The sequence below is a fragment of the Octodon degus genome, unplaced genomic scaffold (assembly GCF_000260255.1).
Source record: "Octodon degus isolate 3935 unplaced genomic scaffold, OctDeg1.0 scaffold00188, whole genome shotgun sequence".
Taxonomy (NCBI): domain Eukaryota; kingdom Metazoa; phylum Chordata; class Mammalia; order Rodentia; family Octodontidae; genus Octodon; species Octodon degus.
The window spans coordinates 52,002-62,602 of NW_004524764.1; the positions used below are offsets into that span (position 1 = coordinate 52,002).

General features: G+C 34.4%; 1 pseudogene; it reads right to left on the reverse strand.

Annotated features, from left to right (window-relative positions):
* Window positions 1-8,513: 8,513 nt before the first annotated feature.
* LOC101590676 lies at window positions 8,514-9,317 on the reverse strand (annotated as a pseudogene).
* Between the last annotated feature and the right edge of the window lie 1,284 nt (window positions 9,318-10,601).

Consider the following 10,601-nt stretch of genomic DNA (forward strand, 5'->3'; position numbering starts at 1 on the left):
AAATTTAATAATGATTTCTTATAGCAAAAGATTTAGTCAATTTCAACCTGGTTTTTTGAAGTAGGTTTTTCCATAAATAGATAATTTCTTTGTCAGAGAAGTTTTGCTTCATGATTCAAACTTAATTCTCATTTTTAGATTTTTGTGCTTTCTGTAGGAAAGAGTGTTAAAAAATGAGTTCAGAGAAACAAAAATGTGAATTTTTCTTATTTCTATCACATAGTTAAAATGTTTGAGACTATTTTAGTGTAGTTAGTATAATTAATTCACATATAAATATTTTTACACAAATTTCTGCTCACAGAGGTAGATTCTTTGTAACACTAATTGAATAAGAGCTGCCTAAACAAAAATGGTGATTTTACTGGTAATTGTTTTCCAACTTTACACAAGAAGTATAATCAAACTGGAAAAGCAACCCACAAAGTTGTAAAAGCTGGTATAAACCAACAGTAAAATATTCTAGTTTTAATTACCAACACGTTTTCAACAGTTTTAAGAGTACCACTGAGTACCAAATAGGAAACTGGGGGAAGGGGCTACCTTACCCACAATGCCACACTGAGACCACGCAGGAGATGAGAGTGTAAACAGCAACAGGAATGTGTTCTCTTCAGGCAGGAATCTCCTCTGGGGTAAAGAGCAACTGACAAATGTCGTTAAACAAACACAGATTAAGGCTATGGATTACAAACCTTTAAAATTGTGGCAAATTGGATAACAGTAAATATGACCATAACTGAATTTACTTTGTTGTCACATGGTCTTAGAAACCTAAGACCAAGAACTACTAGTATATTTTTTGTAACAGAGGCAGAAAATAAAAAAGTGCATTTTCATAACATTCTTTTAATTATGTATAGAATACTAATTTCCAAAAATAATCTCAACATTTTTAATTAATAAGAAATAGGCAAAGAAAGTGTAGACCTCTCAGGGAAAAATAATACTCACATTTGACATTCTTTTTAACATATCTTCTTTTTGTCAATTATCTTACACTATAATTACTCCCTACAGTTTATAAGGAAAAAATAATATGTACTTCCTACTAATAAAAAGGTCAAATTTTTGACAAGCTTTTATAAACAGATTACATGCTTTAGAAAAGAAAAAAATTGCTTGACAAGTTCAACCCATTAATAAAAATACAGACATCCTGATCGGTTTAAAGATTTCTACCTTCATGAGCAAAGATGTGTAGGGCGGCACACTAGAACGTTAGGGCGAGTCCCATGACGCTGCTGTGCAACACGCGGGACAGTCCAACACCAGAACAACTTTGGGGGCCTGCCCCTTAGCTCAGTTGTTTAGTGGCTGCTTCAACAAAGCAGTCAGCCTCAGGTAGCTGTGGTTCGATCCCACAATTCCAGCCAGCCAAACATGCCCTGAAGGCATTCTGAGCCAGTCCCCCGCCCCCCCCAAAAAAAAATCCTTCTGCCAGTTTAGGGGCCGGGGAGATAGCTCAGTGGAATAAGCACTTGGCCTGGCAAGTGCAAGGACCTGAGTTCAATCCCTGGTTCTGAAAAAAATAGTATGTGGTTTGGCTATTTTGTTGCCATTTTGGTTTTCAAGTAAAGATATTTCTAGACCTTCAAGAACTTCCATAATGTTTTTCATATTTCAAATGAAATGGACTAAAAAATTCAGATATATGTGGAATTGTGGCATGAGCTCAAAGAAGCCAAGTCTAGTCTAGTCAGATGCATAAATATGTGAGTATGTGTAGCCTGTATTATTGTTAATGTCTTTATTATTATTTCTTTAGTCTGTCTTTATACAGCCATCTATTTTCCTCACTGCATTTTGATAGCCATTCAGTTAGTCTTTATATGTCGGTCACTAATTGTGAGAAATGATCCCCCACATTCAGGATATAGCTGAGAGCAGAATGGCCAAATCATCTGTCATACCTGAAAAGAATTTCATTGTTACTGGAGATAAACAAGAAAATATATGTAAAGCTGGTGTCATGTTAGGTTGCATCAGAAATTTTAACAAGAAGTAAATTATGAAGTATTCATGTGGGCAAAACTTCAGTTTTACCACAGTTAATGATAAAGACATCAAATAGAATGTTCATTGTAATTAACACCACAAAACATAGTGGCTTCACATAGTTATTATTTTACTAATCTCAATTTCTGCCAGTAAGGAACTTCCGTAGGGTTCAGATGTGCATTTGTTTTTGTGCTCTCTGTGTGGCTAGCCCCTAGGATGACTGGGACCAGCACTTATCACCTTTCTTCCTGCCCTCTGATTACTCTTGTAGACTTTTGGAATCTGATGGTTGGATGGTGGAACTCCCAATCCTCCTACTTGCAGACAGAAGCAAGTACATTGCTAATTCTGATCAAAGAAGTTTCAAAGGACATAGGCGCCATGGTGTTCTTCTCAATTTGTGCTGTTTAGACAAATCAGAAAATGCCTAAATCTTGATTGTAACATCAAAATCAAACCAATATCTATTCTGCTTTAACGTGGGGCCTTTTGTTAAATAAAAAAGCCATTCATTTATCAATGAATACTGGTAAAAAATGTCCTTTACTGCACTCAAATCTCCTAAATCTAAGTCTTTCAAATAGGATTGCCTAGACTGGGCACGGTGGCCCACAACTGTAATCCCAGCACTGGGGAGGCTGAAAACAAGAGGATCACTATGAGTCCGACCTGAGCAGTGAGACCCTGTACCACACACATAAAAATAGGATTTCCTGCAAAAGAAAAATTGAACATTATTAATGACAAAATGAATAATGATAGCATTGGTTTCCAACTTAAAAAAAGACAGTATCCATGTATAGAAGTGTATAAACATATCAAAATCCTTCTGATATAAATAAATGAGAAAGTTGCATACATTGGAGATAAGAGAACAACTCTTACAGTAGAATTCCAATTTCTAAACATAGGAAGAATGCCAGAAATAGAAAATTATTATTAATATTTCATTATTACAGTGATAATGATTACAGGTAAAATCAATTAGTGACTGCTAAAATTAGTGAGCAAATACAGTGAGATAAAGTATCTTCTCACAAGACATTCATTGACTACAGAAAAAATAATAAATAGCATGAAGAAATCTAGTGGGATCCACCTGAAGGAAATATATCCTTAAGGAAATAGTATAGAAATAGAATTAGTAAAATACCTAGAGTTGATAAACTGAGGAGAAAAACAACATAATTTCAGTAGCTTTCCTGTCCAAACTTCATACCCTATATTTAATCCTGTGAAATCCCATAAGCCCAACACTCAAGAAATAATGTTTGCTAAAACAATTGATTAGTTTCTTGAAACTGTCCAAATCATCAAAGAATGACAAAATGTCACATAATAAAGGAGACTGAAAAATACATGACAACTAAATGACATGCTGGAACCAATAAAAAAGATGTTTCTGAGAAAATCTAAATATAGTTTTAGTTAAAATTATATTACTGTTATCTTCCTAGTTTCTATAATTGTAGTATGATTATGTAAAATAATAACAATAGGAGAAATTGCCTAAAGGGCTATGGGAACCTTACCATTAATTTACTTTGGAGAACAGTGATAAGCCTAAAATCATTTCAAAATAAAAAGAAAAGTGGAGAGAGTGCAGCAGTGTATGTCAAGAATGGACTCTTCAAATTCCCTCCAGCCTCCTCAGGATTATTCCAAGCTCTAGGCTTCTCACTTCCCTTTGCTAGTTGCTTTTGCATTTTAGAAACTTTCTTTGTAAGTTTATTTTTTCTTCTCTTGAAAATAAATTATCTTTCAGCCTTTCGAAAATTTAAAACAGTTTTAAATGTGAAGTGCTTTTCATGCTGACCAGATAGCCAAGTATTTGAGATGTGACCAACAAAGTAAGTAGCTCCCTACACATGATTGTCTGAAGTAGAGAAAACATGATCACTGAAATAACGTTGCATCCTTGTTAAAGCATATGGAATACTACTTACTATTATTAAGTAGAATTTTCAATATTTGTAAAAGGAAACTATAACATCTATGCTGTAAATCACTTCTGAATTAAATTAAGAAAACTAACAGTGTCAATTAATTTCAATTAATGATACTGCTCTCATCCTTGTAATTATTGTAGGAAATTCAACCCACAGCAATATACTTCAAGAATTTATATTCACACTAAAGTAGCTTTGTTGCTTGTTTTTTAATGACAGGTGACATAAAATTGAACATTAATTGGAAATTTTTGAAAAGAAGTTAAATAGATATTTACCACCAAGGAAAGACATCTGGTAAATTCAATTGACTGGTAAATGTCAAACAAAATCCTACAATAAAGCTTTCAAAAAAAACTCTTTCATTCAACAAATAACAGGCTCTTTAAGGTTTACAATGTTTCCTTCTTGTATTCTTTAAAATCTCCCACATGTATGGAACGTTTTTATAGTTATATAAATGGTAGTGATTTCAGCAGTAGTAATTAATTAGCTCAATGTGTGATTGACCTTTCTGAAGTAATCAAAGCATCAATTGTATGGCTTCAGAGAAATAATATGTCATGTAGAACATGTTGTATTCCTTTGCAGGTTTACTAGTGTTAGGAATAAAAAAGACATTATTAAATTAAATGAACATGGGCCTTACTGGAAGTATAGTTGTGTGTAGAACTGCAGAAATTGTCTTCTCATTCTAAGATATCACCACAGATGTCATGCATTCATTACATTGACTTAATTTCTTATGGAATTATGGTTTACTCAGATAATGGTTAAATACAAAGGGAAGCTTGAGAAAAATATATCAATCCCTGAAGATATAATTCTAAAACTATTTTTTAAATAAAAAAGACATAAAATCTGGAAGGTTTAGCATTGGAAGAGGCATTTCTATGTTCATGTGCCTTAGTTACTTATAAGCATGTAGTCAGAACGTTTTCATTCCTAAACACTGGTGTCAACTCTGGAAGACTTGTTCACATCTGAATGAAACCCAGATTTTGATGTCAGTACAACTGTAGCAGACAAGAATTTTAAACATATTAGCAATAAAATTAAAATGGAGGCAAAATGCAAGGGACATTTGGTAGTTTGACTTTAAAAAAGTTGTTCTGATGGAGTCATCAAAGCCTGGCTTCCGAGGCTTTCTGTTTTATGCAGTGTGAGACGCTGGTGAGTGGGGAGAGTATGTATTGCCTTGAGGAGGAACAGAACTACTCATCTCTAATTTAGCTCTTGAAAAATGGTATCAAGTTTGTTCTGGAATGAGCTTCATCCCTTAGTTTGTACACTGATAAAATAATGAGAAAATGTCATCTTATCATAGCAATTTACAACATGAGCCCTTGCAATCAATCACAAATTCATTTTTTGCATGGAAATCTTCATGTTTTCAGATTATTCACCCTAGAAATTATAAAGTCTTCAAACTATAAGTGGAGTAGAAAAATCATTGTGCTGAAACAATAGTCCTGAATAATCCTGTAACAAGATTGGTATGCTGTTAGCAGTCCATTGTTGCTACCATTTTGATATGAACATTCTAGATACTTATATTTATTATTGATAATTTAATATTTATGAATTTAAATGAAGTATAATGTTTGAATAGTATATATAAAAGAATATAATATATATGAGTTGCCATTCACTTTTTGAAAGGGTAGTATTTTCTGTGTAAAGTGATAATAATTTTAATCCAATGTTATCTTTGATATTTATTACAGTATCCAATAAAATTCTCTGTGATGATGAAAACAGTTTATAGCTAGAATACCCAATATGGATTCAATTTTCATACATTCCAACTTGAAACTTCTGTAACATAAGTGAAAAAAGTTGAAAAGTTATTCTTTATTTAAAGTTAATTAGATTAAAATTAAAAATCAGCATATGGATAGACACCATAATGTCACATGATACATATAATATAAACAAAATCATCTTGTATCATTCTCTTATAATTCCTTATCTTTGAAATTATATCCTAAGTGTATAGCTATTACTCAAATTTTTCAGAGTGTGCATGAACTTATTAATAAATTGACTTGTCCATAGAGGTGGGACATTAAACAACTACATATATACTATAAGTTTTAGTGAATACTAAAACAGTTTATTTCTCCATATGAAGATACATGATAAATTTTCCATTCTGCCTGTTACAATTTGAATCTGAACTGTTCCTTAAATTCCACGTGGCAGCAGCTTGGTCTTCACTCTGACATGCAATGAAAAGGTGGTAACACCTTTAAGAGGTGAGGCCCAGTGACAGATCTTAAGCTTTTACAAATGCTTTCAAAATACATGTAGAGATGTCCTGAAATATCAGGCCACTGATCTCTACTGGCCAATCAGTATAGCTGAGCCATGCCCTGTTTGCAGCCAGGCTTCCTGGCTAAAGACAAGCAATGAGCAAAGAATCTTCTTCTGTACTTAGAGATGCTACCCAATATTCACCTTACTGCCTGAGCTCTGCTTCCTGTGAGATTGGCTGCAATATTAGAGTCTCCTAGGAACATGAACCCTGCCATGAACTGCACACACAAAGGATGTAGGTTGGGTGCTCCTTATCAGAATTCAGTGCCTGATGATCTGAGGATGAGGTGAGGTAGTGAGATGTTAATGCAGGGGATATAAGTAGTGCGAACTGTAAGCATACAGTAATTTTAAAAATAAACTAAAAACATTCCATAAGTAGCAAAAGTGTCTTCTGTGAAATGTGTCCTTGGTGCCAAAGAGATTAGGGACTGCCTGATTATAGAATCATGGTTCGGTCTCTTGTTCCTGGACGCGATGTGAATGCAGTTCCACTCTGCCACAGATACAACCTCTCCAGACACCCAGACACAGTGGAGCCCACCAACCCTGAACAGTGTGAGCCAAAGTAAATCTTTTTTCTCCTAAGGTTGTTTAACAGGTATTTTGCAACATTAATGGAAATCTGACTAATACTCTGAGATGTTTGATTTGTATTGAGGTTAAAATTTATTTGCTTTTGTGAAAAGGACGTTTCTATATAGTTTTATTAATATGAATTTTAAATGATATTTGGTAACATAAGCATAGTCATATTTTCTTACTAACTTAAATTGCTCTGGTTTTATCCTATTGGGAAGTAACTTTAGCTCTGTGGTTAAATGGTTATTATTATGATCAACAGTTCAAAGGATATAGATGTATTTAGGTTGATCAATTATTGTATATACTCTGTGTATATCAAACTGTACCTCATAAAATGTATAATTAAAATAATTTTAAGAGATAAATATTTAAATTATGTCTTTATACTCTGTTTAATTTTACAAGCTTCAAAAGAATAATTTTGAAATTACATAAATAGTAAGCATCATTCTGAATAGAATATTATAGTCCAAATAAGTAATATCCTTTTTATGCTCAATTACTGATGAGAGAATATATAAATGGTAGCAATTGATTTTAAATTAGTATTAAAAGTATTCTTTAAATCTACAGCTTAATCCCACAAGAGAAAAATAGAATGAATTAGATTGTTTTAAATCATAAGCATACTACAATATTGTGTATCTTTAAAAGAAACATGATTGATTCTACTATGTTTCTGAAGTGTTTATGTTTATAAAGTAGCAACAAAAGTAAAAGATATGCACTCTATTCTCCTTTCTTAGTTACCAGTCTATTCTTTTATATTTTTATTTACAGTTTAATTAAACCATATTCTTATACATCTCAAGTCACAAAAATTTAGTATGTTATTTTTCACCAAAATGTCATATATATTGCAAAATTTAATTCAGCCTGGTGGGCTAGCGGGACCTTGCTTTTAATAAATTCTTTATTCTAGATTGAGCCTAAGTTCCTGATGCCATCCAGTGTCTATGTTCTGGTAAGGAAATCCTCTACTTTTTCCACATTGCTATTGAGCCCTTAGAGTTAACATTTTGTTTTTTCTCCTTTGTTTTAGTGACACCAGTGGATACACAGATGTCATCTCATTCAATGCCAGGCCATGGAAATCCTGTCAGATGTTCTAGTAGTAAGCTGTCCAATGTAGGAGTCACTCCCCCTGAGTGAAAACTGAGCACTTGAAATGTGCCTAGTAGGAACTTCTCTCTCCTATCAGTATAAAATGCAGACTAGGCTTTAATTATTTGGTTCTCAGATTTAAAATCTTTTAAGAAACATTGTACATTGGGTAGGGGCAGAGATACACGTATCAGTACCACAACAAGCTCCTCCATCCTTTTATGCTATGATGTTGGTTGAGTAAGGGTCATGAACATCTTTACTTTTGTCTGTAGAAGTGTTCTGAAGTATGTTTCTCTGTGTCATTTGTCTTTACAATGCCAAAGAAGCACAGATTATAAAAAAGAACAAATATATATGTACTCTTGCACACAGCAACATATTTTTCTCTTAAATCACTACATATTTTTTTCTGAAGAACTAAACATGATCTTGTATACAAATTTATATACAAATTATATATATATAATTTGTAAATCGGGATTTTAGGGTTTTTTTTTGCACTGGGTTAAGGACAATTTATTGTTTTTATGTACAGAAAACTCAGGAGCACCCTTAGCCCAGTTCAGTGGCAAGCTCTTTAGCCTTTGCTTTCTCCAGCTTGGCAGTATGAGCCACAGATTTTGGACCCAGAACGTTGCATCCCCAGTGAGGACAGATCTCATCATATCTGTCATTGTAGTTGGCCCTGATGGCCTCCACCAGCTTAGCCAGCACGCCTTTGTCTTCCGAGTTGACTTGCATGAAGGTGATAGTGGCACAGGTCTTCCTGTGGACCAGACGCCCCAGCCTGGCCTTCCCCTTGATGATGCAGTAAGGGACCCCCATCTGGAGACACAGGGCAGGCAGGAACATGACCAGCTCGATGGGGTCCACATCATGTGCAATCACCACGAGCTGAGCCTTCTTGTTCTCTACCAGAGTAGTGACGGTGTTGACACCTGCTCTGAGGACCGGTGGCCTCTTAGTGGCAACATCCCCTTTGCCAGCAGCTTTCTTCTCTGCCTGGGCCAACAGCCTCTGCTTCTTCTCTCGCTTGGTCTCTGGTGTGCACTTGTGGGCGAGCTTAAGCAGCTGGGTAGCTGATTGGTGGTCCAAGGCCTGGGTGAACTGATTAGTCCCAGGGGACACCATCAGCGGCTTGTGCAGGATGGCCCTCTGTCCCTGAAGCTGGATGAGGCGAGACCATTTGACAAAGCAGGTAAGGTCTGTCTCTCTTGGGCTGATGTCCCGTCCAGTGCCAAAATTCTTTGGCCTCTTCTCAAACAGGAGAAATACCACCTTGTTGGTCTCTTGCTTCTACATGACAGCAGGGGCCCGGGCCACCTTCTTGCCCTTGGCCTTCTTCCCTTTCAGCATCTCAGCTGGCTGATAGAAAGAGACTGTAAAAGGAATTGTGGGTAATACATAAGGCTTTTTCATTTTTTATTTTTTCCTTGAGACAGAGACTCGCTATGCAGTTAGAGTTGGCCAGGTGCTCACTTTGTTAGCCCCCAGGCTGGTCACAAACTCCCAGGGATGCTGCTGTCTCAGCCTCCTGAAAGCTGGGATTAGAGGTGTGTGCTACCACACCCAGATCCATGTATATTGTTCTGAAATCAGATTTTTTAAAAAAATTGTTATATGCATGGTCCTGGCATTTCTAATGTCAATTATCATAGGATTATATTTGATTTTTAACTGACTTTTTTACTGTATGATACACAGGTAACATTAATTATTTAACATTATTTGGGGGAAAATGCATATTGTTTTCATTTTGACCACAACTTTCTTCTTTCCTTTCCTTTCCTTTCCTTTTCTTTTTCTTTCCTTTCTTTTCTTTTCCTTTCTCTTTCTTTCTTTCTTTCTTTCTTTTTTTTTCATCTTTTCTATTTTTTTACTAGGAATTGAACTCAGGACTTTGCACTTGCCAGGCAGGGGCTTATGCAACTGAGCTATTTCCCCAGCCTGAGCACAATTTTCATATATTGATACAAATAATATTGTGCACATACTTGAGTAGTAAATAAACTTAAATATGAATTTGGATATGATTGTAAATTTCATTAAAACTTTATTTTTTTTCCTGAACTGGCCTATATTACCTTCATTTTCTCTTATCCAAATATTTTTATCTGGAATAGGATGAAATAATATACATTAATTTCATAGATTATTGCAATTATTACCACCTTTTAGAAATCTAATCCAGCCATGTATCTTAGAAATTTTCTATCAGTCTTTAAACCAAAATTAACAATTTCTACTAACCAAACCATCATTAGTTTTTACTGATTCGAATTTGAAATCTGAATCACTAGAACTATTACCTGTTAAGTATGTTTTTTCCTATTTTATTAAATACATGATTAAACCAGTGTTTGCCATTTACATTTCTGGATTTAATCTAATCTATTAAGAGAACAGTTTTACTTTATTTTTGAAAGGTATCTTCTTAGCATTAAAATTTTAGGGTGAAATAGGTAAGACAATTTAAATTTTCTTAACAACTGATAGATTGTACATATACCTCTCCATATATAGATATATATCTGTATCACCGAATTTTATCTTTTATCTTCTTCAGCAAACAATTATGGTTCTTCTATTTCTTTTTCTGACCACATTCAGTCTCATGTGGAGATTATGCACATAAAAAGT